The 27,568-nt window shown below is 38.7% G+C and overlaps 1 pseudogene; it reads right to left on the bottom strand.

The window, feature by feature from the left end:
• LOC118836349 lies at positions 1-27,568 on the bottom strand (annotated as a pseudogene).

The following is a 27,568-nucleotide window of genomic DNA, read 5'->3' as shown; positions in this document are numbered from 1 at the left end:
CTATTCTCCAGGTTGAATCTTTTCATGCTTAATATCACAAGAAGGCTTTTCCATGTTTTTTACAAGATGTTTCTCTCCAGAATGAATCTTCTGATGTACAATGAGGTTTGAACTCCGACTGAAGGCTTTCCCACATTCATGACATTTAAAAGGTTTCTCACCAGTATGAATCATCTTATGCCTGATAAGGAGTGAACTCTGAATGAAAGCTTTCCCACATTCATCACATTTATAAGGTTTCTCTCCAGTATGAATTCTATGATGTTTGAAAAGATCTGAACTTTGAGTGAAGGCTTTCCCACATTCTTTACATTTATAAGGCTTCTCTCCAGTATGAATCTTCTGATGTACAATAAGGTTTGAGCTCTGAATGAAGGATTTCCCACACTCATTACATTTATAAGACTTCTCTCCAGTGTGAATTATCTGATGTATAATAAGAGTTGAGCTTTCACTGAAGCCTTTCCCACATTCAAAACATTTATAAGGCTTTTCTCCATTATGAACTCTCTGGTGCTTAAGAAGGGTTGAGTATTGAGTGAAGGCTTTCCCACATTCCTCACACCTATAAGGCTTTTCTCCAGTATGAATTCTCTGGTGCTTAACAAGAGTTGAATTTTGAGTGAAAGCTTTCCCACATTCATTACATTTATAAGGCTTCTCTCCGATATGAGTCTTCTGATGTACAATAAGATTTGAACTCTGACTGAAGGCTTTCCCACACTCATTACATTTATAAGGCTTCTCACCAGTATGAATTCTCTGGTGCATAACAAGTGTTGAATTTTGAGTGAAGGCTTTCCCACATTCATTGCATTTATAAGGCTTCTCTTTAGTATGAATCCTCTGATGTAAAATAAGAGTTGAGCTCTCCATGAAGGCTTTTCCGCACTCATCACATTTATAAGGCTTCTCTCCAGTATGAATCTTCTGATGTCGAATAATTCTTGACTTGCGAGTGAATGTTTTCCCACATTCTTTACATTTATAAAGCTTCTCAACATGATCTTTGTCATGTTCAGAAAAGTCTGAACCTTGACTGAAGGCTTCCTCACCTTCCTCATCTTTATTAGTGTTGTCTCCAATTTGGATCTTCCTTTTTCTCAAATTCCATTTATACCTTACCTCCCGGCTCTTCTCCTGGCTTTCACTTTCCCCACAAGTAGATGAGCAGTGATCGGCACTGCTGAGATTTTCAGATTTCCCTTTATGGAATGATTCTTTTCCAGGGATATTCTCTTTTGGAGCTGCCTCTGTGGTCTTTCTTCTATGTTCCAAGTCTGAAAAACAGTAATATAAAATACAAATGTTACCAGCGCTCTGCACTTTGAGAAGAAAACTGGAGAGGAAGTAATGCAACTGCAACTGGTTCCCAGAAAAATGTATATTGTGCAATCATTTTTTGAAACCTCTTTAGTTCCTCTAGAAATATCAAGAAACAATATTTTCCCTAGTCTAACAATAGTTTTCAGCCTAGTCCTTGTTTGAAAGTACATAGATGTGAACTGATCCAACTATTCTGGAAAGCAATTTGGAACTATGCCCAAAGGTTTATAAAACCATGCATCCCCTTTGATTCAGCAATACCACTAGTAGGTCTGTATCCCAAAGAGATAAAAAAAGGGAAAGGACCTATATGTACAAAAATATTTATAGCAGGCCTTTATATGGTGGCAAGGAATTGAAAATTGAGGGTATGCCCATTAATTGGGGAATGGCTGAACAAGTTGTGGTATATAATTCTCACAGAATACTATTGTGCTATAAGAAATGACAAGCAGGATGCTTTCAGAAAAACCTGGAAAGACTTACATGAACTGATGCAAAGTGAAGTGAGCAGAACTGGGGGAACACTGTACATAGGAACGGGAATATAATATAATGATCAACTGGGAATGATTTTGCTATTCTCAGCAACACAATGATCCAAGCAATTCCAAAGGCCTTATAATGAAAAATACTATCCACCTTTGGAGAAAAAACTGATGGAGTCTTAATGCAGATTGAAGTATACCTTTTTTTTGGAGGGGGAAAGGCAAAGCAATTGGAGTTAAGTGATTTGTCCAAGGTCACACAGCTAGTAACTGTCAAGTGTCTGAGGCTGCTTTATTCACTGTACCACTTAGCTGTCCCTAGATTAAAGTATGCTTTGAAAAAAAATTTATTTTTCTTGTGGGTTTTTTTGCTCCCCCCAACACAACATAACTAATATGGAAATATATTTTGCATGATTGAAAATATGTAACATATCAAATTGCTTGCCTTTTCAATGAGGGGGTAGGAGAGAGAAAGAAGGAGAAGAACTTGGAACTCAAAAATTTTAAAAATGAATGTTAAAAATTGCTTTTACATGTAACTGGGGAAAATAAAATATTAAATATATATATATATATGTATATATATATATAAAGAAATCATAAAAAAAAAGAAAGTACATAGATGGCCAAGACCAAGTAAACCTTTCTTAGCAAAATAGGAAAAGGGTAAAAATGAATCCTTAAACAAAGGTTACTTTTTATTTTTTTTTCCACTTCATAGTATTTTTCTCAATTATATAAAGATAGTTTTCAACATTCACTTTTATAAGATTTTTAGTTCCAACAAAGGTTACCTTTTTAAAAATAAGTATATTCTCCACACTCTGAATGGATTAGGCTACTGCCCACCTAGAAGCACTGTCCTTATCTCCATTTAAAAGAGATTGAGGTATTGATCAGAGGGAGCAGATTCTCTTAGGTTCCTGAACCTTTGAGTGTGCAGAACACTTGAGAGGATTGGTCCCTTCAAACCTGGACTCAGCCAAGCTTCCAGGACAACTTCTTCAGCTCTGGCCTCCTCATGGTATCAATGTGACCCTAGCACTAGCCCTGCTCCTCTTCTTCCTGATGAGTTCCTTCCCAGAAACTCCATTTGAGCCATGGTCACCTCAAGCCTGGTCTACCTTGTGATCCCCACTCTGTTTCTCCACCATGCTCCCATTTGCGTACTTCCCTCCCCTTCGTACTTTTCAGACTGTTTTTTACATAGTGACTTTCTTCATTAGAACTTTGAGGGCCAGGGGATGTCTTTCTTTTTGTTTCTATTTGTATTCCCATATGTGGCACATCATAAAACTTAATAAATGCTCTATGTGTCTATCCATCAAGGAAAGAACTGGTTAATGACTACTCTTTCGGAATCTTAAGCCCAAAGTATATTTTAGCATAGTATAATATTTTTCATGTTCAAGTTTTCTATAAATGTTAATTCAAATGTGGGTAGAAGGACATGTCTGAGGGTATGAAGGTGGGGGTGGCATTGATCATGTCAATTTGTACAGATCACACTCAGATAAAAATTGCTTTGATTTTGAACAATGTTAGATTTTTAAATTGTTCCTGACAGACTTGTGCCTAAAATACAGAGTAGGGTATACATATCTGTGTATATGTGCAAATGTGTACATATATACACATACACATATGTACACATTATATGCATGCATTATGTACATATGACTATATAGTAAAATAAAAAAGAGCCTCTTAGTCTACTTTCAGTCTGTCAGTAAACATTTATTAAGTACCTACTATGTGCCAGTCTGTCAGTAAACATTTATTAAGTACCTACTAAGTACCTACCTACTATGCTAAGTGCTAGTTACAAAAAGAGGCAAAAGACAGTCCTTGCACCCAAGGAATGCAGTCTAATGGGGTAGGCAAGAAGTAAAGAAATATGTACAAACAAGCTATATGGGGAATAAATTAGAAATCATTGCTAGAAGAAAGGCACTGGATTGAAGGAGGGCTGGGAAAGGCTTCCTATAGAAGATAGGATTTTAGTAAGGAGTTTCAAAAAGTCAAGGAAGCCAGTGGGTAGAGATGAGGGGAGAGAGTATTCCAGGCATGGTGGTAGGGAAAGAAAATACAAGAGGCAAAGAGATGGATTCTTCTATTTGTAGAGAAGCAAGAAGACTTTTGTCACTGGATTCTTTCCAGGTTTTTCTGAAGTCCACCTGCTCATCATTGCTTATAGCACAATAGTATTCCATTGCATTCATATACCACAATTTGTTCAGCCATTTCCCCAACTGATGAGCATCCCCTCAATTTCCAGTTCTTGACCACCACAGAAAGAGCTGCTATAAATATTTTTGTACATGTGGGTTCTTTTCTCATTTTTATGATCTCTTTGGGTTACAGCCCTAGGACAGGTATTGCTGGGTCAAAGGGTATACACATTTTTATAGCTCCTTTATAGCTCAAATGGCTCTCCAAAATGGTTGAATCATCTCACAACTCCACCAACAATGAATTAGTGTTGCAAATTTCCTACATCTTCTTCAACATTTATAATTTTCCCATTTTGTCATGTTAGCCAATCTGATAGGTGTGATGTGGTACCTCAGAGTTGTTTTGATTTGCAATCAATAGTGATTTAGAGCATTTTTTCATATGACTATAGATAGCTTTAATTTCTTCCTCTGAAAGCTGCCTGCTTCATATCCTTTGACTATTTATCAATTGGGGAATGACTTGTATTCTTATAAATTTGACTCAGTTCTCTATATATTTTTAGAAATGAGGCCTTTATCAGAGATACTGGTCCTAAAAATTCTTTCCCAGTTTTCTGCTTCCCTCCTAATCTTGGTTGCATTGGCTTTGTTTGTACAAAGCCATTTTTTTAATTGGCTTTTTTCAGTTTAATGTAATCAAAATTATCCATTTTGCATTTCATAATGTTCTCTGTCTCTTGTTTGGCCCATCATCACTGGATTGAAGAGTATGTGGTGGGAATAAGGTATAAAAATATTGGAAAGTCAGGAAGAGCCTGGCTTTGAATCCTAAATGGAGGATTTTGTATTTGATTCTTGGCCAGTTTGACTCATTGGTCTTAGTTAACTGTAATGAAGATCTGACATCATCATGGGGCTTTCAGTTTTGCCAAGTGTTTTCCATGATGTGATCATGTAACCACATACTGATGAAGGTACTATGGAGAAAGAAATTCCTGTTTAACAGATGTGAAATAGAGAGAGGTTCACAGAGTTTCAATGTCTTAACTAGGGTAACAGGTAAGTCAACAACAGATAACACTTATAAGGCACTTTTGCTTTTCTCCTAGCAAAATTGGGGTAGGGTGGTTATTATTATCCAGCTCAACTTATCTGACCTTGATTTTTCCCTCTCTGGCTTGTGGGTATTCCCCCTACCCCAGCCCTACAATAAATTTCTGGATATCCAAGTGAGAAGGAGACAGAAGAGTGGAGGTAGGGTCCTAAGGCAAATATAGGACATTTATCACAACCATTCTGTCTCAGGGGCTCCCATAGCTTTTGCTTTTGCAGAATAGACGTCCCAGTGACTTGTATATTTAATGATAGAGCATGGTATTGGATCAACAAAGTGATTAGCAGATTTTTCCAGTGGGCCAGTTGCATATTGGGGCACCCAGAGGGATGGAGTATAGAGAGAAAAGTGAGAAGGAGCCAGGACAGAACCCTGAGAGGCATTCATGGTAAATTGTCATAATGTGGATGAAGATTAAATAAAAAATGATTAAAGAGAAGGGAGGGAGCAAGCATTTATTAAGCATGAACTATGAGCCAAGGACTAGAATAAGTTAGCCCTCTAACAGAAATTATCTTATTTGATACAACAACGCTGAGAGGTAAACACTATTCTGATCTTCATTTACAATTCATGAAACTGAAGCATAGAGTTCAAGTGACTTGCCCATGATCACTTGATTACAACTAGTAAAATCTGAGGTCAAATTGGAACTCAAGTCTTCCTGATGCCATGCTTCACACTCTATCCATGGTTACTTTTCAAGAGTGGTGAACCAGATCAGAGGAAAATCAAGAGAAAATGGTATCATAAAATCTCCAAGAGGAAAAGTGAAGTCCACCGCCAAATTCCACAGCGAGGTCAAGAATGAGGAATGAGAAAAATATCACTATATTTGCCAATTACAAGTTCTTTGGTAACTTGGAAGGGTATAGTCTAACTTAAGGAAAGACCTCAAGGAAGAGGATAGAGGGGGTGAATCCAAGATGGCTGAGAGAAGGCAGGGACTAACCTGAGCTCTCCCCCAACCTCTCCAAAGACCTTCAAATAAATAAAAATAAAACAAATCCTGCAGTGGCAGAACTCACAAAAGGATGGGGTGAAACAATTTTCCAAACTTAAAAGTTTGGCAGGAAAGATCTGTCATGCCAGGGTGAAAGTGGAGTACAATTCAAGCCATACCAGCACAGACCAGGCCCCAGCAAATGAGGAGTGGGCCTTGTGAGTGAATGAATAAACAGCTACAGTGGCTGTTTCTGGAGTTCTCAGTCCACAGCCAGTAAGGGAGTTGAACAACTGGTCAGAAGGAGATTACAAGGGTCTCTTTGCTGGCATTGGGGGGCAAGACTCAGTTGCTTTGCCCATACTCAGATCTGGGTTGTAGTCCTGGGTGGCAGTCTTAAGGTGAGGAGGAGCGCTAGCATATTAGAGTTTGTGGCCACAGTGGTGCAAAAACACCCATCATAGTTTCAGAGCAGAAAAGAGTACTTGTGGTCACTCACAGATTAGGGCACAGGTCACCTGTCCTTAGAACATACCACCTTGGAAGAACCGAAAACTTACAGGCACCTAGAAACATCTCTGAAAACAGCTGCACAAAACCCGTAAAGCTTGGGACAGTGTGCCTTCTACCCTGGGAGCAGAGCTCCACTTGAATAAAAAGCTAAAAATCAAGAAATAGGCTGTGAAAATGAGTAAACAACAGAAAAAAATTCTGACCATAGAAAATTACTATGATGACAAGGAATATCAAAACACACACTCAGAAGGAGACAGCAAAGTCAAAATTCCTACATTCAAAGCCTCCAAGAAAAATATGAATTGGTCTCAGGCAATGGAAAAGCTCAAAAAAGATTTTAAAAATCAAATAAAAGAGGCAGAGGAAAAATTGGGAAGAGAAATAAGAATGATGCAAGAAAATCATGAAAAAAAATAGTCAACAGCTTGGTAAAGGAGGCACAAAAAATACTGAAAAAAATAACACCTTAAAAAACAGAATAGGCTAAATAGAAAAAGACGTACAAAAATCCAATGCGGAGAAGAATGCCTTGAGAAGCAAAGTTTGCCAAATATAAAAAGAGGCACAAAAAATTCACTGAAGAAAAGAACTCATTTAAAAATAGAATTGGCCAAATAGAAAAGGTAGTACAAAACTTCACTGAAGAAAATAATTCCTTAAATATTAGAGTTGAGCAAGTGGAAGCTAATGACCTTATGAGATACCAGGAAACAATAAAACAAAACCAAAAGAATGAAAAAATAGAAGACAATGTGAAATATCTTAGAAAAACAGCTGACATGGAAAACAGATCCAAGAGAGATAACTTTAAAAATTTTAAAATTTCCTGAAAGCCATGATAAAAAGGAGCCTAGGCAGCATCTTTCAAGAAAGCATCAAATAAAACTGCCCTAATATTCTAGAACCAGAAGGTAAAATAGAAATGGAAAGAATCCACCAATCACTTCCTAAAAGAGATCCCAAAATGAAAACTCCCAGGAATATTATAGCCAAATTCCAGAGCTCTCTGGTTAAGGAGAAAATATTGAGAGCAGCCAGAAAGAAACAATTCAAGTATTGTGGAGCTACACCCAAGACAACACAAGATTTAGCAACTTCTATATTAAAGGATAGGAGGGCTTAGAATATGATATTCTAGAGGGCAAAGGAGCTAGGATTACAACCAAGAATCACCTACCCAGCAAAACTGAGCACAATCTTCCAGGGGAAAAATGGGTAGTAAATGAAATACAGGATTTTCAAGCATTCCTGATGAAAATACCAGAGCTGAAAAGAAAATTTGACTTCTAAATACAAGACTCAAGAGAAGCATAAAAAGGTAAACAGGACAGGGAAATCATGAGGGACTTTATTTTTCCTACATGGGGAATTGGCTCAAAGAGGTAATAACATATACAGTCAAATGGGTACAGAAATCTATCTTACCCTATGGGAACGTAGGAGGGGAAGGGGATGGGGGGTGGTGCTCATAGAAGGGAGGGTGGATTGGGGGAGGCAATAGTCAGAAGCAAAACACTTTTGAGGAGGGACAGGGTGAAAGGAGAGAAAGAATAGAATAAGTGGGGAAATACAGTTATCAATCATAACTGTGAAAACAATTTTGAAGTAAATTTCTCTGATAAAGGCCTCATTTCTCAAATATATAGAGAACTGGGTCAAATTTATAAAAATAAGTCCTCTGCAATTGACAAATGATCAAAAAAATATGAAGTCAGTTTTCAGATGAAGTAATCAAAGCTATCTATAGTCTTCTGAAAAAATTCTCTAAATCACTATTGATTGGAGAAATGCAAATTAAAACAATACTGAGATACTACATCATACTTATTAGATTGCCTAATAGGATAGAAAAGGAGAATGGTAAACGCGGGAGGGGATGTGGGAAAATTGAGACACTAATGCACTGTTGATGAAGTTGTAAACTGATTCAACCATTATGTAGATCAATTTGGAACTATGCCCAAATATTTATAGCAGCTCTTTTCTGGTGGCAATGAATTGGAAATCGAGAGGATACTCATCAAGTGGGCGATGGCTGAACAATTTGTGGTATATTATTGTGATGGAATACCATTGCGATATAAGAAACAATGAGCTAGATGCTCTCAGAAAAACCTGGAGAGACTTACATGAACTGATGCAAAGTGAAATGAGTAGAACCAGGAGAATATTGTACACAGTAACAGAAATATTGTAAGATGATCAGCTGTGAATGACTTAGCTATTCTAAGCAATACAATGATTCGAGAAAACTGTGAAGGCTTATGAAAAATACTGTCCATCCCCGGAGAAAGAACTGATGGAATCTGAATACAAATCAAAGCATACTTTTAAAAACTTTCTTTATTTTTCTTAGTTTTTTTATTTTGATCTATATTTTCTTTTACAACATGACTAATATGGAAATATGGTTTGCATGATTACAGATATATAACCTATATCAAATTACTTGTCTTCTCAATGAGGTGGGTGGGGAGGGAAGGAGAGAATTTGTAACTTTGTTTTGAAAATGAATGTTGAATATTCTTTTGGATATAATTGGGGAAAATAAAATATTAAATTAAAAAAGAAAATAAAAATAAAGAGATTATATTTATAATATAGAAGGAATTTGGCAGAACCTCTTCTTTTTCCATTTTTTCAAACAGCTTATGTAATATTGGAATTGTTCTTTAAATGTCTGATAGAACTTGCTAATAAATCCATCTGGATCTGTTTTTCTTTTTGTCTTTTTGGAAGTTCATTTATGGCTTGTTCAGTTTCTTTTTCTGGGATTGGATTATTTAAGACTTCTATTTCCTGTTCTGTCAATCTAGGTATTTTATATTCTTTTAAAAATATTCATCCCTGGGGCAGCTAGGTGGCGCAGGTATAAGAAAACAAGAAAAATAGGAGCAGGGTTATGAGCCAAACAGAGTATTTTGTATTTATCTGGAGGTGATAAGGAATCACTGAAGTTTATTAAGTACAGGGGTGAAATGGTGAGACCTGTGCTTTAGAAAAATCACTTTGGTGGCTGAATGGAGGGTGGATTGAAATGAAGAGAGACTCGAGGCAGGCAGACTTACCATTGGCTATTACAATCGCACATAAATATGGGCCTGCACCAGAGTGGTGACAGTGTCAGAGGAAAGAAGGAGGCATATTTGAGAGATGTCACAAAGGTGGAATCAACAGGCCCTGACAACAGACTGGATAAGGGGGTGGGGTGGAGGTAAGAAATAGTGAGGAGTCAAGGATAACACCTAGTTTGTGAGCTTGAGGGACTGAGAGGATCTTGTTTCTTTCTATAGTAATAAGGTAAAAGAGTGGAAAGAAAGGTTTAGGTGGAAACATAAGTTCAGTTTTGGATGTGTTGAGTTTAAGATGTTTACTAGACATCCAGTTTGATATGTCTGAAAGGAAGCTGGAGATGCAAGATTGGAGATCAGTTGAGAGGCTAGAGCAAGATAGGTAGATTTGAGATTGGTCAGGATAGAGATAGTAATTAAGTCCATGGGAGCTGATGAGATCACTAAGTGAAGCAGGCCAGAGGGAGAAAAGAAGAGGGTGCTCGATAAAACCCTGTGGGACACTAGGAGAGAATAGTGTCCTAAAAACCTAGAGGGAAAAGTGTATCAAAGAGGAGAGGGTGCTCATCAGCATCCAAGGCTGCAGAGAGGTCAAGGAGAATGATGACTGAGAAATGGCCACTGAATTTGGTAATGAATTATTAGTAATTTTGGAGAGACGAGTTTCAGTGGAATGACAAAGTTAGAAGCTGGATTCTACGGGGTTAAGAAGGGAGTGAAATCAAAGAAAGTAGAGGTTTTTATTGTAGATGATCTTTTCAAGAAGTTTACCCAAAAAAGGTAGATGAGATATAAGATGATAGTGAAAACAGAACAGGCCTGTTCTTAGGCAGCACTGAAGATAAGTGAAAGATTAAAAATGACAGAGTGAGAAATCTTTTGGAGGAGATGGGATGGAGTGAATCACTCAGACAAGTAGAGGGGCCTTGGTAAGAACTAAGGCCACCTCAATATGTGAGAAGGGGGGAAGGAAGACAGTGGCAGTGGCAGAAGGCATCCATGATAGAAGATGGGGAATTAAGAAAAGGGAGCTCACAGCAAATCATCTCAATTTTTTTCTACAAATTATAAGCTCTCAGTTGAGAGAGTAAGAAACCATGGGAGGTTTGAGGAGGGATGAAAAGGTTTGGAAGAGCCATTGTGGAGAGTGGGAGATTGAGTTGATTTACGGAGATAGAGTAGGATTACCTAGCAATAGTGAGGGCCCAGTTGAAGTTATGTAACATAATTTGTAATGGACCCAGTCAGAATGGTTGCATGAATTTTTCCATCTTCAGTAGCACTTGTGGAGGAATGAATGTGTTAAATGGTGAGAATGATCCAAGGTTGAGGATGGGCTGGGCATAATCAGTGATAAGATAAGGGATCTAGGAATTCAAGAGAAGGGAACATTGTAAATTTGAATTGGTTCACCAAGGGGTCAAGATGTGGAAGAGAGGATAGAGTGCCTAGTCCAGGGGAGATGGCCTGAGAGAGGACTGAGGCATTGAGGGATAGAAGATTGCAGTGTGCACAAAGAGCCAGGTTATGTAAGGGAGGGCAGAGAGACCCATGAAAAGCCAATAGATTATGGGCCAATTAGAGGATTACAGAATTCTTGACCATGGATGTGGTCCATCTGTAAGTGAAGACAAGATCAAGGGTGTGACCATTTTGGGGTATAATTGAAGTGAGGTAGAGAGTAGGTCATGGGAAATGAGTAGGGTTGAGAAACTAAGTGGTGAAGTATTTGAGAGAGAGTAAATATATATGCTGTAGTGCCCTGCAGGAGTTGAGAAGAGAAAGTTTGAGCCATGTACCAAACTCATTGAGGAAGGAAGGGTTGTGAACCGAGGTTCTGTTGTTTCTGTCATGCTCAATTCTTCTTGATGCATTGTGGGGTTTTCTTGGCAGAGATACTAGAGGGGTTTTGACATTTCCCTCTCTGGCTCATTTTACACATGAGTGTTAAACCTGAAAGTTGGTTGAAGGAAACAACAGGCTAGGTGATAGAAAAATTCATATTACTTATACATCTATTTATTCATTCATTCCCTTTAAACTTAGAGGATACATGCATGCATGGGGGCCAGACTAAGTCTGACTCCCCAAACAAAGAAATGAGTAAGGTTAAATACATTTTTTTAGTCCCAACACAGCAGCCTGTATTACATCACTTTTATGACCCCCTTGTATGTTAATTATGATACAAGACAAGGATTTTCCTTAATGGAATAGATTGTAAATACAACAAATCAGATAGTTGACAAAGTGTCAATTGAACTTACAACCCAGGATCTCTGTGTTTAATTTGCCATTAACATTCCATAACATGGTATATGCTCATAAAATATTAAGATAAGGAAAAGTCACATAATTCAAGATAGTGTTTGGAGTCAAGGTTTTCACCCTTAATGACCATGGACAGAGGAAGGAGTGCTCCACCTGAGTTTGTTGACATAAGATAGAGACATCTCTGAGCTTACTCAGAAAACAAAGAGACTGTTAGGATCAGGCTTTCTTCTGGTTAATTAGTTCAGGACCTGAGTCTTATTGAAATTACAAAAATGATATAAAATGGTATAAAATGTTCCACATTAGGAAACTAGGCAAACAGGGTTAAGAGACATGCCCAAGGTCACACAGCTAGGAAGTGTCTGAAGCCAGATTTGAACTCAGGAAGATGAGTTTCCCTGATTTCAGGCTTGGTGCTTTATCCACTGCACCACTGTGCTGGCATTCTGTAGACAACAGCTACCAAGATTGTGACTGAATGATAGAGATGAATAGCATGAACCTCAAAGAGAAGAAAGGTCTCTGAGTGAAGTGTTAGTGAGAGACCTTGGATGTAGCAGTGAGGAGTCAGAATATTTTAAGTCTCCCATCTTCATCAGTGAACTGAAAGAAATGAGTAAAGATGCAATTGGTACTAGAAAGGGTGGCCATGGAGGCTGTCATTGAGGGAACCCAGATTTCTATAAGAGCTAGAAGATGGAAGGAGTGAGAGAGGAAAAGATTTAAGATGAAGGGATATTTGTTGCCTCTGGAAAATCATTCCAGAGGGCACAATGGAAGAAGAGGGTGGCATTTGTTTGGAACTCTAGGATTGGAGGGTTGAAGGGTTTGGGAATAAGGATCCAGTGGTGGAGGATGGTCAATGAGGCTTGACCCAGAGGAGTTCAGAATCACTAGGATGCATAGGTATAGTGGAGAGCAAGAATAGTTATCATTGAGTGGAAGACACTGTTCCACTTCCCAAAGAAAGCTGGAGACAAGTGAAGCATGAGATGGAAGGTGTGCTGTCAGGTAGTAGTTCCCACCTAGAGGCTAGTCAGGAAACAGCAGCAGGAGACAGAAATCAAAGGGACACAGCAGGAGAAGTCCTTGCTCCCCACCATCTTTCCCCTTCCTCTTCCCTCAAGGGACAGGTGCAGCAGGAGATGGAAGGACTGAGGTCAAAGGAAAGGTTTCTCCTCTTTGTGTTAGAGGTTCTCCATATCAGGGATATCAGCAGGAAGTGGCCATTGCCTTGGGACATGCAGATAGTTGTCCAGCTTGGTTCCTTTCTGCCTTCCCTTAGGGGACATGCACTGGAGGAGATGGAACGGTCCCAATCCATTAGGAGGAAGATAGCTAAGTGGCACGGTGGATAGAGTGCCAAACCTCTAGGCAGGAAGACTCAACTTCCCAAGTTCAAATATAGTCTCAGACACTTTCTATCTGTGTGATACTGGGCAAGTCACTTAAGCTGTTTGCTTCAGCTTCCTCATCTGTAAAATGAACTGGAGAAAGAAATGGTAAATGACTCCAGCATCTCTGCTAAGAAAATTGGACAGGACTGAACAACAATCACTTAATCTTTCACTCCTTTATTTTGTTTTCCCTCCTGTTTCCCTGCTGATTGATGTATATTTCTGCACCCATCTATGTGTGTATTTGTGTGAATATGTGTTTTTCTTTCCTCCAGTTCAGATGAGATGTTCAGATGTCATTCACTCCCCACCGCAACCAGTTCCCTTATCTTGTTTTTTAGTCTTCTACTTAAGCAATCATGTGAAATAATTTTCACCATTCTTATCCCTTTACCTCCCCAACCATGTTGTGCATTCCTCTCCCTCTCCCTTTCTAATCTTATTTTAAGATCATCAAAACATTTCAACCACTCGAGACTCCTCAATCAAATTAGACTCCCTTTATGACCTCTGATGATGACAAAATTCTGAGGAGATTCATGTATTATCTCTCCTTATAAGAATGTAAACAGTTCATCCTTGTTTTGTCACTTATAATGATTAATTGCTCATGCTAAATTTTTTTATGCTTCTCTTGACTCATGTGTTTTTATGTCAAATTATCTTCTCAACTCTGGTCTTATCAGCAATCATTGGAAGTCCTCTACTTCATTAAAGATCCATTTCCCCCTATAGAATTATACTCAATTTTACCAGGTAAATTATTCTTCATTATAAACCTACATCTTTTGCCTTCTTGAATATTATGGTCTACTCTCCTCTCTTTTAGACAGGTGGCTGGTAATCTTTCATGATACTGACTTTGGCTCCTTGGTACTTGAGTTTTCTTTCTTTTTTTCTGGCTGCTTGTAGCATTTTTCTTTGACTTGAAAGCTCTAGGTCTTGGCCATAATATTCCCAGGAGCTTTTATTTTGGAATTTCTAGCAGGAGATAACTAGTGGATTCTTTCAATTTCTGCCTTGCCTCCTACCTCTAAGATATCTGAGCAATTTTCTTTTATGATGTCTAGGCTATTTTTTAAAATTTTTTAAATTATGGCTTTTAGATAATCCAATGATTCTTAGATTTCTCTCCTCAATCTTTTTTTCCAGGTCACTTGTATTTTCTATGAAATACCTTATGTTTTTCTCAAAATTTTCAGCCTTTTGACTTAAAAAAAAAATTTGTTGTTGTTGTCTCATGGAGTCATTAGCTTTTAATTCCTAATGCTAAACTTTCCAGCATTGTTGTGAAGATCAAATGATAATATATGTGTATGTGTGTATAGTCACATATATACATACATATATACATATACATACACATACATATACATACATACATATATACTCATATGTCTTTTTAAAAACTTAAGTACAACAACTCATTGAATCAGCAAAGATGTCTTGAAGAAATGGCTCTTGAGCTGAGTCTTGAATGGATCAATGGATTGAACAGTTGGGTCTGGTGAGGGAGAGCATTCCATATGAAATACTGTGGATGGGGAACAAGAAAGAGGCCGTGTGTCTGCAATACAGAGTAGATAGGGTTAAAGTCATGTAATATTAGTTTGGAAAGATAAGTCAGAAGGGCCATGTGATGGCTTCTAATGCTAAACTTAGGCTTGTTTTTGTTCATGTATTCTAAAGTGAGCCACATGACCATGAGGAGCAGGAGAGTGACGTGATGAGTCAGTTAGTCAATTAATAAACGTTTATTGAGTTCCTACTATGTGCAAGAAACTGTGTCCTTCGAAGGGATCCCATGAGAAAAATGCTTTGTAAACCTCAAAGTTCTGGGGAAATTGGGACCTGGCATAACAGTTATCATGAGTTTGCTTTGGATGCTGTAAGAAGGATGGATTTGAGAAGGGACAGCCTGAAAGACCAAAGAGAAGTTATTGCAATAGTCCAAGTGAGAAGTGATGAGGAGCTGAACTAGCATTGTCAGAAGAGATAAGTGAATGTATATGAGAGATCCTAAGGAAAGAAAGTGGATAAGACTTGGCTATTGGTTTGATATGGTGGATGAAGGAGAAGGAGCAGTAAAGGAACACACCAATGCTGGGAACATGGGTCCCTGGAAAAATGGAGGAGCCCTCACCAGAAGTAGGAAAGTTGGCACAAGAGGTGGGTTGGGGGGAAAGATAATGTTTAGGAAGGAACATAACGGATCTATTAAGTTTGAGATATTTAAAGTATGAAAAGCACAAACGATATTGGAGTTGCTGGCCTGGAGCTGAGGAGAGACAGAAGGATTGATCATATAGAACTGGGTGCCATGTACATAGAAATGATGGTAGGACTTGTGTGAGGGGAGTTTTTCAGGAGAAAGAAGATGGAAAACAGAGAGAGAGAGGACCTAGGGCAGAGCTCTGGGGGACAGCCAGGTACAGAGGTCAAGATATATATGCTGATTTTTTAAAAATGAGAGTCTGCGTATAAAAACAAAGAGGGGTATTTAGTGGCATTAGTTCATTCTCCTGTACCTGCTGCCCTGCCTGGTTTCAGATCCGCAGATCAAGATGCTTCCATGCCAGGGACCCTCTGGTGTCTCTCTCCCTTCTGCTTTCCTGCCTCCTTTTGTGTGTTGTGTCCGTTCTCCCTCCCCCACTTTAGAATGTAAGCTCCTTGAGAGCAGGGACTGTCATTCTTTTATTAATTGTATTCCCAATGCTTAGCACAGTGCCTGGCACATAGTAAGCACCTAATGTTTATTGGATTGGATTGGATTGGATAGCTTAATGCAGGAGGGAGGAGTAAAACGTAAGGATCAGGGAATATTTGCAGGCAATCTGGGAGTCAAAGTATAAGGAGAAATTGAGCCAAAGCTTTGGGACATCTGTGACCCCCTTTTTTGGGCAGGGCAATTGGGGTTAAGTGACTTGCCCAAGGTCACACAGCTAGTACATGTGTCAAGTGTCTGAGGCCAGATTTGAACTCAGGTCCTCCTGATTCTAGAGCCGGTGCTCTACTCACTGTGCCACCTAGCTGCCCCGACCCCTTTTCTGCATCACAACAACTCTGCTATATTCTTCTTAAACATTTTCAATCATCTGCCTCCTTGTAGATCTCTAGAAGTTCATCTACATTTCTCAGTAAGGGCCCTCCAGAAATCCCACCCCGTTTCAGTGATTCAGAGATCTGCTCCTCCCTCTGACCTCCAGCACCTGCCTCCTGTACCACAGAGAGATAAAACTAGTGGTGTGTTCAAGACAGCTCAAAATAGCCGGAGAGAGCTGATTGTTAAATATTCATTGCGAGCATTTAGAAACTGGCAAATACTCAAATCTGGGCTTGATTTACTGTTTTATTGATTATCTAGATTTAAGAAAGTGATGGATAAATGTTACTAATGCAGATTAAGCTTAAAAGTGTCATGGCTCTGTTTTAGGGAGTGGTGGTGGAGGGGCAGAACTGGTTATTAAACATTTACTAGTAGACCTTGGGATAAAGTTGTTGCCTCCTAGCAATGGTTATGGAAAAGACTGGACACTTCCAGAACTTAAGACTGCAAGAAGTTCTGGATCAAAGAGGAAGGAGGGGTAGGAGAGGAAAGGATGCAGAACCCAGCTCCATCATCTCCCATGCCTTGGAGCCTATGGACATCCTCAAGTTCCCCAAAGTGGCAAACAGTATTTTAGGGATTTGGAAGCTTCGCTATCAATGAAAATAAGTGGGAGCAAGAAGGACTCTGAAAAATCATGGAATTCCCACCTCAAACAGTCCTAAATAACGAGGGCCCCTAAGAATTCCCACCTTGTTCAGGACTTAACCTGGAGTGTGATACCTCTTCTATGCTCCCTAGTGTTTTTAATAGGAATGGGTGTTGTATTTGTCAAAAGCTTTTTCTCTTCAGATAATCATAAGATTTCTGTTAATTTTGTTATTGATGTGATGAATTGTGTTGCTAGTTTTCCTAATACTGAACCAGCCCTGCATTCCTGGCATAAATCCCACCATAATACACCATAGTGTATTATCCTCATAATAAGTTGCCATAATCTCTTTGCTAATATTTTATTTAAAATTTGTGCATGAATATTCATTAGGAAGTTGGTCTATACATTTCTTCCTCTGTTTTGGCTCTTTCCATTTTAGGTATCAGCACTATATTTGTATCATAAAAAGAATTTGGTAGGACTCCTTCCCCTGTTTTTCCAAATAGTTTATATAGTATTGGAATTAATTGTTCTTTAAATGTTTGGTGAAATTTGAATGTGATACCTCTCAACAGAGACAGTGGACATTTTCAGGTGAGCTTTTTCAGCATCTTTAGAGCAAATGACTATACAAGAAGGTGGCAAGAGGGGAGGCAGGTTTTTTCTCTCCTAGGAGGAGAATAGCTGCTCTTTGAGCACAACTAATGGCCACGGCAGAAAGAAGAACATCTGACCTAGACAGAACCACAGAGAAATCCAGTACAACTCATCCCTGCCCAAGAATGTTCTCTCCAATATCTCTGACAGGCCACCAATGACATCCCCATCCAAACTTTGTTTAAAGATCGCCATTGATGTAGAGGATAGAACATAGGCCCTGAAGTCAGAATGGACCTGAGTTCAAATGTGACCTCAGATACTTAGTAGTTGTGTGACCCTGGGCAAGTCACTTATCTCTGATTGTCTCCCTCCCTCCCCACAAAAATAAGACATCCAGTGAATGAGAGTTTCTCCCACTTTAGGCTGCCTGTGTGCACTTGGGGACAGCTGTAATTATGAGGAAATTTTTGTAGGATGGAGGTGAAATCTGTCCCTTTCCACTATTTCTACCCATAAATCACCATGTCCATAGCTTATGTTATGTGTTTAACATGCTCTTACAATAATTAGCCTCAGGGACAATATACAGGCTTCTGGGTTCAAACTTGTTCCCTTCTGTCGGGTTTTAGGGAGTTTCTTTTAGATTAAAAAGTTCTGAGTAAAGATATTCTCTCTGAACTCCCAGTTATGAAAAAATTCCAATATGTTGGCAAAGGCTGGGCTCTCTGCCTACCCTTACATTTGCATCCATGTCTAATTAACCTTTGGCTTCTTTGTGACTGAGGTAAGATACATTTTACTGGAGACATTTACACAACAAAACCTAAAAATATATGATCTGTATGTGGATAGAGAGGGCAGCTAAGAGTTGCAGCAGATAGAGTGCCAGGCAGTCGGGAAGTTGGGAAGTCATGAATTCAAATCCATCCACAGACACTTACAAGCTGTGTGACCCTAGGCAAGTCACTTAACCCTATTTGCTTCAGTTTCCTCATCTGAGCTGGAGAAGGAAATGGCAAACCATTCCAGTATCTTTGCCAAAAAAACTCCAAAAGGGGTTGCAGAGTCAGACATGACTCTGGTCATGGTTGAACAAGAAGAAACAACATGACAGAAAAACAATTTGAAAAGTCCTTTAGGACTGTGATCCATCAATACAACGAAAAACCAGGAATCCAAAGATTTAAAGGAGAACAGCATAACTCACCTCCTGACAGAGAGACGATGAACTTAAAATGAAAGAGAACACAAAGAACGTGTTCATTCTGGTCTGTGCAGGTTTGTGATGATAGCTTGATTTTTACTTTGGGAGGGATTTGGGTTTTTTTTCTTTTTCTTTTTTTGTTTTGTTTAATGGGGGAGGGGGTAATAAGTGAGGCAGATTTTATTCCAGTTTCAAAAATCAGAAGAAAATTTATTTGTTTGGAAAAATTAATTTTATATTGATAAATTATACTTGTAGTTTATAAATTCTATAATAAAATTAATTTTAAAATTATATTTATAGAACTATATTATAGAATTTTATTTATTTATAAAAATGAATACATTTGTTTAATGGAAAAATAAACAAATCTATCAAAGTGAAGAGAAAATTAATTGATTTAGAAGAAGAAACCAATGAAGCAATTGGTTTGTTCAAAATGTTTTAAAAAGCAGGACAAAAGAGCAGTGACCTCCAGGAACACAGGATGCCAATGGGAATTTGAAGTTGCATGAATGCACCAGCCTCTCATACTCCTCCCCCAGTCTTTGGCACCTGCCCATTGGCATAGCAGGAGGATCAATAAAGAAGAGTGCTCATGCCATCTTCCAGTATGTGGGAGCTGTGATTTTGTGTATGCTGAAGCAGAAGTACAGTGAGGAAGGTTGAAGGAGATTGAAGAGAGGGTCCTAGTGAGCTTGGGAAGTGTGGCAGTCCATAGGTCTGGAGTCTGTATAGAGCTAAGGTGCTGGGGCAGGCCTTGTCATGAGGACAGGCTGGAGGAGCTACTGGAAGTTTTGTGGACCTTTTGTATGACCTTTTGTGGGGTGGCCAGAGAGGTCAGGAAGTTGATGATGCTGATGTGGGCTATGATGCTAGGGGGTTTGGTAAGGGGCTGGAAACTACCTGGGGGCCTCATGGTCTCTATCACCTGCCCCAAGGCCTGGAGGTGGCTCAGGACCCAGATAGGTGCCAGCTGTTCCAACACGGTCCCAATCTTACCTAGAACAGGGAATGCCTGAAGGAAAAACATCTCTCTAACAAGAGGGCTCTTCCTTAAAATGATAAACTACCATCTTTGGGATAACCAGAGGAGTTGTTCCTGGGGGGCGGACTAGACCGGTAGTGTATGATCTGCTATCACTGGGGTAGATGGCTGGGCTCTTGGAGGCCCATGTGCTCACACTGGAGCTGCTGTATTGAGGACCTTTCCCTTCTCACACTCCCTCCTTCCCTCCCTTCTCCCTTCGTTGATTTCTCTGACTATGGTGCTGACTCTGTTTCTCTCTGCCTACCTCCATTCCTCCTTCTCTCTCCCCCTTTTCTGTGCACTCTTATATTATACTTTCTTTACCTGCCAACTTGTTTCCTTCTCCGTTTCTTATTTGCCTGCTTCGCCAATTCCCCTCTCCTAGGGATCACTCCTGGCCTCCTTACTCCCCGTTCCCTTTCATCTCATTCTGTTTCCTTTAACTTTCCCTTCCTGGAGGCAGAAATAATAATATCTCACCCTGAAGATCATTCATCTTCCTCATCACCTCAAAATCACCCTTATTTCTTCAGTTCCCATCCTACCTTCTGCTGGAGGCCTTTCATGGTTCTTCCAGCTCCCTATGCCTTCCCCTTTCACAATGCCTTTCCTCTCCTCTCCCTCAATCTTGTACGTATGAGGTTAATTTCACATTATCTCCCCAGTTTGAGGGCAGGGCTAGCTTTTGTGTTTCTTGGTATCCCCAGTGACTAGTAGGATACCTGGCACACATTAAGCATGTATGGAATGCCTGCTGACAGAATGCCTGGAGGCTGGCGGAAGGGGCAGAGCTACTGACTGTATTTAACTTCTAAGAGCCTGCTCCCTCCCTCTCTCTCTCTCTCTCACACACACACACACACACACACACACACACACACACACACACACACTCATTCCATGATGGTAAATCTCACCAAAGAAATTAAAGAGAAAATAGCTGAACAGGAATGCAAACAGAGGTGGGATTCAAATGAATTAACAACCGGTTCTCCACAGAACTGAACCGAGGCGCTGCCCTGCCCCTGATGTGGAGGGTACTGGCCCCTCCCCCGCTAACAACCTGTTTGCAGAACTCAACCTAAAATTAGGTATCAGTTCTACTGAACTGGTGCGAACCGGCTGAATCCCAACACTGAATGCAAATATACAAAAGGGAAGGAAAATTTTTAAAAAAGAGAGAAGCAAAAAAGCAGTAACATTAAAAGAAAACATGATTTTCACACAAGCAAAACATAATTATCTTTTAGACACAATGGGTAGAGACAACTTTCTGGAGAGCAATTTGGATCTACGCCTAAAAAGTATACATAGCCGTGCGCAAAATTCTGCATATCTCTTGCCCCAGAAATATCACTACTAGGTCTGTATCCCAAAGAGATTTTTTTAAAAAGACCTATATGGACAAAAATCTTTCTGACAGTTCTTTTTTGTGGTGGCAAAGAATTGGAAATTGAGCGTTTACCCATCATTTGGGGAATGGTTGAACAAGTTGCGGTATATGATTGTGTTGGAATACTGCTGTGCTATAAGAAACGACAAGCAGGATGATCTCAGAAAAACCTGGAAAGGCTTACAAGAACTGATGCAAAGTGAAGTGAGCAGGAGAACACTGTAATAGTAACAGCAATATTGTACGGTGATCAAGTGTGATTGCCTTAGCTATTTTCAGCAATACTATGATCCAAGACAATTCTGAAGGACTCCTGACAAAAAATGCTGTTCACATCCAGAGAAAAAAATTGGAGGAGCCTGGATGCAGATTCAAACACACATTTTTAAACTTTATTTTTCTTGTTTGTATTTGGTCTGTGTTTTCTTTCACATAACTAATATGAAAATGTTTTATATGACTGAACATGTATAACCTATGTCAAGTTGCTTGCCGTCTCAGGGAGGGGAGGGGAAGGAGAGGAGGGGAAGAATTTGGAACTTAAAAATTAAAAAAAATGAATGTTGAAAATTTTTTGCACGTAAGTGGAAAAAAATAAAATATTTAAAGTAGAAAAAATTATAGGTTTCCCAGAAGAATGTCACAAGGCAAATAATCCTGAAAGCTATGTCAGAAGTAATCTAAGAAAATTGCCCAGAACTTCTGAGCATAGAAAACAAAGTGCCAATTACTGATTGCCCCCACAAAGATTAATGAGAGTAGGGATGATACAAAAGACAATCTTCTGTAGAAGACAGGATGGAATGGGATCACTCGTGCATCAAAGGAGTTAGCCCTGGCAAGGAAAAGGGTGAATTCCTTGTGTGAGACAGGGGGAAAAGAGAAAATAGTGGCCCCTGAGAGTGAAGCAAGATGAAGAGGCATAAGAAAAAGCTCTTGGCAAATGGACTCAATTTTTGCAAAATGAAATATGAGGCAAGATTCTTTGCTGGGAGGGTGGGGAGTAGGGAGATCCGTTGGAGGCTTGAAGAAGGAGGAAAAGGTTTGGAAAAGGTGCTGTGGTAAGGTAGTGAGCCAATTAGGAAAGTGTAATACAATCACCTTCCTGCAGTTTTGGCCCAGTTAAGATTGCGTAATATAACCTGTAGGGGACCGAGTCAACAATTTTGTGATTTTCCCCAGTTTCATTCAGCAGCACATGAATAGGCACAAAAGTGGCAGATGTTGGGACTAATCCAAGGATGAGGCTTAGCAGTGCTAGATCAGCAATTAGATAAAGAAGCCAGGGACTTGAGAAGAGGACAGTGTTGAGTTGAGCTGACTCACCAAGGGGTCAAGATGAGAAATTGAGGAGAGTGTGGCCAGTGCAGGGGTGATGGGCTAGGAAAGAGTTCAGAGGGGGAGGGATTGGCAGTGAGCATCAAGAAAAGGGTTTAGGATTGTAAGACAAAGGGAGAGGTGGAATGACAAGAGACTGGGATCAGATAAAGGACTTTCAAAGTTTACAAACATAAAAGTGGAATACCCAAGATCAAAGGTGTGACCATCTCTGTGTGTAGCTCAAGTGGTGTGGAGGAGGTCATGGGAAATGAACAAGCTGAAAAATTAGGAGGTGATGGTGTTTTGGGGAGTACCAAATACAAGCAGGATGGACATGCAATGGTGAGTTCACAGAAGAACCAGAACAGTTTAACTGGAGTGTAATTGGCGAAGGACAAGGTGGACAAGGGATTCAAGAAAAGAACAAGACTTTTCCAACAAGGTGTAATGACCTAGGAGAGTACAGCTAGTAAGTACATAAGGAAAATGGTGGAAGAATGGAAAGTCAGAGTGAGGATAAACAAAAGGGTCTTGGATCTTCAGGTAATGAGAAAAATGGAATGATAAAATATTTTTATCAGGGGCAGCTAGGTGGCGCAGTCAGTAGAGCACCGGCCCTGGAGTCAGGAGGACCTGAGTTCAAATCCAGCCTCAGACACTTGACACAAGTACTAGCTGTGTGACCTTGGGCAAGTCACTTAACCCCACTTGCCCTGCCAAAAAAAAAATTAAAAAAAATATTTTTATCAGATGAAGGAATTTTGGATCACGTGGAAGACTGATTTTACTTTCTCCAAGCACCACAATAAAGAAGAAAATATCAGAAGCCAAATCAAATTTATAAATTAAATCAGTAAATATGGATGGTTTGAATTCTAACATTCAATGAATAGTTACAGAATGGCCCCAAAAGTATTTTTAAAAATCATTGTTAATTACAGGAAACACATTTAATGCAAACATAAATTTCAGAACAGCTGGTTAGTACAGTGAATAGTACACTGAGATTGGAATCAGTAAATTCTCAATTCAAATCCTGCCTCACATACTTACTAACTGCGACCAGGAAAAGTCAATTAATCTCACTCCTCCTGTTTTCTTCTCTATAACATGTGGTTGAACAATCATGGCTAAGGTCTCTTCCAGTTCTAGAATCATGTGACCACAACCTAATTAGACAAGGCTTAGCTTTCTCACTATTAATTCTCTGAGGCTGAGTAAGATTTGAATTGTCTGAGAAAGCTTATTGACATTTTTTTACACTTCTATGAATTCTCCACACCAGGGTTTGGCAAACATTTTCTGTCAAGGGCCAGATACTTTGTGTGCCAAATTGTGTGGGTATTTATATAACAAGAGAGAAAAAAATTTCCACAAATTTTTATTGATGAAATTCAAAACATAATAACAGGTACATTTTTTGTAGGTCCACTAATGAGAATTTAATTCTTTTTTTGGGGGGGAGGAATAACATTTTGCTTAATAGGGGGTCAAAGTTAGTATTCCCTATCATCAAAATCAATTTCACATGTTTATCTGTTAACGCTGATCTGTCATGAAACTTTATGAATTTCATCTTTAAAAATGTCCTTGCACATAGGTAGGTATTGCCAAATACTAATATCAATCCACGAGCACATGACTTTAATTGAACATATATGTTGCTTGGAAGGTCTTTATGGAATTCTATTAGATTCTTCTCTTGATATTTGCCTTTTAGCATATAATTTCTTTGCAGATTTGTCACTTCTAATTGAAGGGCAGGTAGAAGCTCGATTGTCCAGTTAAATGAATTTTGAAATAATAATTCTTTTTTGCACTTGCTTTAAGATCTGAAAAATACTTCTAGAACTGTAGTTGGAGCTCAGAAAATATATCTGATGCAAATTTGTGTAGGAATAGAGATCTTGCTCCTTATTTTTAACTTCCAACAGCATGGAAAGTATAAAAAGCAGCTTGACATCATTTAAGATTCAAACAATGTCATCAAACTTGACTTTATCACAGTATGTTTCACATGTAAGCATTGTTTTGCCTTGCAATTTTAGATTGAAAACATTAAGAAACATTATCAAGTCTGCAGTTAAAGCTATTTCCCAAAGTTGTTCCATGTTTTATAATAGTAGCTGAGGGAGGTTCTTTTTGACAGCTTGGTTGCAAGCTCAAAAAATTATAATAAAACTTTTTTCTTTTCTTCTTTTGACAAGATGCGTATGCACTGACAATAAAAAAAATGTCACAGTACAATGATATCCATGGCACTCAAAATACTGTTGAGTTGTAATGGTCACTGAGATTTCTGGTGTACTGAGCAACAGTGGGAAGGGATGAGCGTCTGTCGCAACTACTCAATTCTGCCATGTTAGAGCAAATGCAGCCATAGACAATACACAAATGAATGAATGTGGCTATATTCCAATAAAACTTAATTTTCCAGTGCTTTATAAGGACTAAGTCTTGACCAGATACTTTCCCACCATTTTATTTATAAAACATCTCTGCAGTATGAATCATTACAGTTATGAACTGACTGAAATCTTTTCCCACATATAGTATGTTTATAAAACTTCTTTCCCATGTGAATCTTTTGCTGTCAAATAAATCTTGTGTTCTGTGTGATTTTTTCCCAAATTCTTTACCTCCAGTAATATTTCCATGCAGGAATTATTTCCAGGAATTTCTGAGGAAATTTGTATCACATATGTATGTATGTATGTGTGTGTGTGTATACACATGCATTTTTTTTCTGAATCCCATGAAAAATCAATTGACAAATTGGAGGGAAAGTATTATGACTCTCCTTCAAGAATGACATGGAGGTATCTGGTTCTGAGGAATCCAATGATGGAATGTTAATGTAGACATTTCTGGGAAGTGGGACAGAAGTACACACTCAGGAGAGAAGCTGTCATGAACTCAGTCTTCTTTGTAACTCAGAATGTGTGTTCATGGCCCTGTCTTGGCTAATAGTGAGTCACTCCTGAATAGAAAATGAAAATGAATTACTTTCTATCTATATTATATTTTATATAAATCCTGTGAGTGGTGTTCTAAGAAATCAGCTTTGGAAGTGAACATAAGTCATTAAATTCGCAATTTTGACATATGACACACGTCTGGGTAGTGGTCCTGGCTAGGAGATCTGAATGTTACATTATCCAAACTACCCAATAATGTTTGCTGACATTATCTAGGGTTTTAATATTTGCTATAAGCCATAGATCTTTTATAAATACTAACCCTAACATTTCTTATTTATTAAGCAGTTTTAAGATTCATACTGATGAATGAAGAGAATGGGGAACATTAATGTATTTCAAGAAAGATGAATGAAATCAGTCAACTCATCACCAGAAATTTTAAATCATGGTCCCAATATATTGGTTCATAATAGTAGTAACGTATGCAATTTATTATATCAGTTTTTATAGAAAAAACTCTGAAACTTTTAGTATAACCGTATCAAACAAAAATGATTCACTTTATTATTATGATCACTCATTATTATAAAACATGAAATGTTATGGAAAATACCAAATAACTCATGATTCCATGAATTCCCCAGTATTCAGATTTCTCATTCTGAAATCCCCCAAATTAATATCTGTTGGGAATTTGGCCAGTATGAATCCTCTGCTGTACAATAAGACTTTTCCTCTGAAGGAATGTTTCCCCACATTTATTCCTTTCTGAAGGAATATTTTCAAATAACACGTGAAGAGTTACAGAAGACTTTGCCACATTGATTGCATTTCTAAGACTTCTCTCCAGTATGAATCCGCTCGTGCCGAACCAGGGATGAATTGGTAAAGAAATGTTTCCCACATTGATTACATGCATAAGGTGTGTCTCCAGTATGAATTCTCTGATGCTTATCAAGGTCGGAGCTTTGAATGAACGCTTTCCCACATTCATTACATTTATAAGGCTTTTCTCTAATATGTGTCCTCTGGTGTAGGATCATATGAGACTTTCGAATGAAGGCTTTCTCACATTCATTACATTTATAAGGCTTTTCTCCAATATGAATCATCTGATGTCGAATAAGATTTGAACTCTGAATGAAAGTTTTCCCACACTCATCACATTTGTAAGGTTTCTCTCCAGTGTGATTCTTCTGATGTCGAATAAGTCTTGACTTGCGAGTGAAGGCTTTCCCACATTCATTACATTTATATAGCTTCTCTCCAGTATGAATCATTTGGTGTCGAATAAGATTTGAACTCTGATTGAAGGTTTTTCCACATTCATTACATTTATAAGGCTTCTCTCCAGTATGAATCTTTTGATGTCGATTAAGTCTTGAGATGCAAGTGAATGCTCTCTCACATTCATTACATTTAAAAAGTTTCTCTCCAGTAGAGATCTTCTTATGTTCTGTAGGGTTTGAGCACTGACTGAAGGCTTTCCCAAATTCACTACATTTATAAGGTGTCTCTCCGATATGAATCATCTGATGCATAATGCGGTTTGGGCTCTGAATGAAGGCTTTCCCACATTTGTTCCACTTATAATGCTTTTCTCGAGTATGAACCATCTTATGCCTAACAAGCTTTGAGCTCTGAATGAAGGCTTTCCCACATTCATTACACGTATAAGGCTTCTCTCCAGTATGAATCACCTGATGTCGAATAAGATTTGAGCTCTGAATGAAGGTTTTCCCACATTCATTACATTTGTAAGGCTTCTCCCCAGTATGAATCTTCTGATGTCTAATAAGTCTTGACTTGCGAGTGAATACTTTCTCACATTCATTACATTTATACGGCTTCTCTCCAGTATGAATCTTCTGATGTCGAGTAAGATTTGAGCTCTGAATAAAAGCTTTCCCACACTCATCACATATGTAAGGCTTCTCTTCTATATGAATCTTCTGATGTCGAATAAGTCTGGAATTGCGTGTGAATGCTTTTCCACATTTATTACATTTAAAAAGCTTCTCTCCAGTATGAACCATCTGGTGTCGAATAAGATTTGAGCTCTGGATGAAGGTTTTCCCACATTCATTACA

This window comes from Trichosurus vulpecula, chromosome 2 (genome assembly GCF_011100635.1).
Source record: "Trichosurus vulpecula isolate mTriVul1 chromosome 2, mTriVul1.pri, whole genome shotgun sequence".
In the NCBI taxonomy this organism is placed as follows: Eukaryota; Metazoa; Chordata; class Mammalia; order Diprotodontia; family Phalangeridae; genus Trichosurus; species Trichosurus vulpecula.
This window is presented reverse-complemented; position numbering and strand designations above follow the sequence as displayed.